The sequence below is a fragment of the Entamoeba invadens genome (assembly GCF_000330505.1).
Source record: "Entamoeba invadens IP1 unplaced genomic scaffold scaff_1105074725959, whole genome shotgun sequence".
Taxonomy (NCBI): domain Eukaryota; phylum Evosea; order Mastigamoebida; family Endamoebidae; genus Entamoeba; species Entamoeba invadens.
Window position 1 is genome coordinate 134,211 of NW_004440417.1, and position 1,720 is coordinate 135,930.

The following is a 1,720-nucleotide window of genomic DNA, read 5'->3' on the forward strand; positions in this document are numbered from 1 at the left end:
ATATTTTGGTTTTCTTCCTCTCTTCTTCTTTGTTATATCGCTTCCATCTTTTAATTTTTTAATATAAAATTTCACTCTTTCTGTTGGTATTTTGGTTTTATTTACATACCAATCAACGGATTGAGACAATCCATTTTCTTCATACAACTCTCTAAGATATGAAATTTGTTCATCCGTGAGAGTATTGTAACATCTTTTTCGGTTTTTTAGTGTCTTTTTCCATTTGAGAAGATAATTGAGGATGATAATTGATTTGTTGTTCTAAAAGTGTACTTTCAGTAACTGGAGAAACATTTGGGGAGTGTTTGGAGGTTTACATAAAGGTCCTATAAAAGGTTGTTTGAACAATGCAATTTCAGACTTAGGCACATATTCGATAGAGTCACTCATATTGATTATAAAGTTTAAACATGTATTTATATATTCATTTATTTTGTTAAATATATTTAGAAGTTATAACATTTGCCAATTTTTTAAGTTATAATTTTCATATTTTTGTTAATTTTATTTGAAACAAAAAATGTCAATTTTGAAACAATTTTAATTTAAATTTGTACAAAAAGAATTTTATTTGAAACAAAAATAATTATTTATGAGACATTTGAAAAAAAGGTACATTTTTGTTTTTTGTGAAACACTTTAAATTTATTTTGATAATATTTTTATTTTATTTGGTACAATCATATTTATTTGTTGAACATTTTTAAATTACAGTTGGAGGAAAATTGAGGATGCTAGATAAAGGCAGATGCTTGCATTAATTGGCTATTTTTAAAACTAAAAATGAAATGTTCAAAAAATGAAAATTCTAATTAATTCTAATGACCAATTTATTAATTACTTTTCAATTTATAAAACAAATCTTTTTAACTAACACTCAAGTTAATATTCATATCTTTCAATTTCCACCAATTCCTCTTCTGATACCTCCAAAGAAAAGTTCAAGTTCTGATAACGAACGATTGTTCCGTTGTGCTGTAAAGAGTTGTTTAATTGATAATCATCATGACCAACAAAAACATTAGTATACAACATTTCAGACAACCTGGTGAGTGTATTTAAGTGAGAAGATGTACAAACATTATCAAAAGTTATCCCAGAAAGGAAGTAGTTGACATAAGACAGTTTTGCACGCTCGCTTGGTTGGTAGTCAACACATGTTGACGAAGTCGCTATGGATACCCTTTCTTTTGAGTTGTTAGGGGCAGTCAGTTTGGATATTAACTCGGGATTAACAGTAACTACATTGGAAAAGAAAGTTGTGTATTCTCTAATGAATCTTTCAGCACTCTTGATGTCGACAAAGAATCTCCATTTCCCATCAACGTACCTCGAAATCATACCACCACGTTCGAAAGACGAAATGATGTTGCGATGGGACGAAGATAAGTCAATTGAATTTGTAATTTCCTTCATCGATCTAACAAAAGACTCTCCGTTTTTGGCTCTCTGGTCTTTTTTATTGCATCGACAGATGTATTGCTAAAATTAGAAATTTCTCTCAACAAGTCTTCCATTGCTCCAGTAAATCTGTCACGTTCATCGTCGTGTTGATCACCTGAGACTGTAAACACCCCACTCCCTCTTGGTTGTTGATCGGCGCTGATCTGAGTTGTAAACAGTGGTGTTGCGTTGCTTTTGACCTTTTTTACACAACCAAACAAGCAGAGGTCTAATGGCTGGACCAGATGAGAGGTATGGGCAACGTAAAGATGGATAT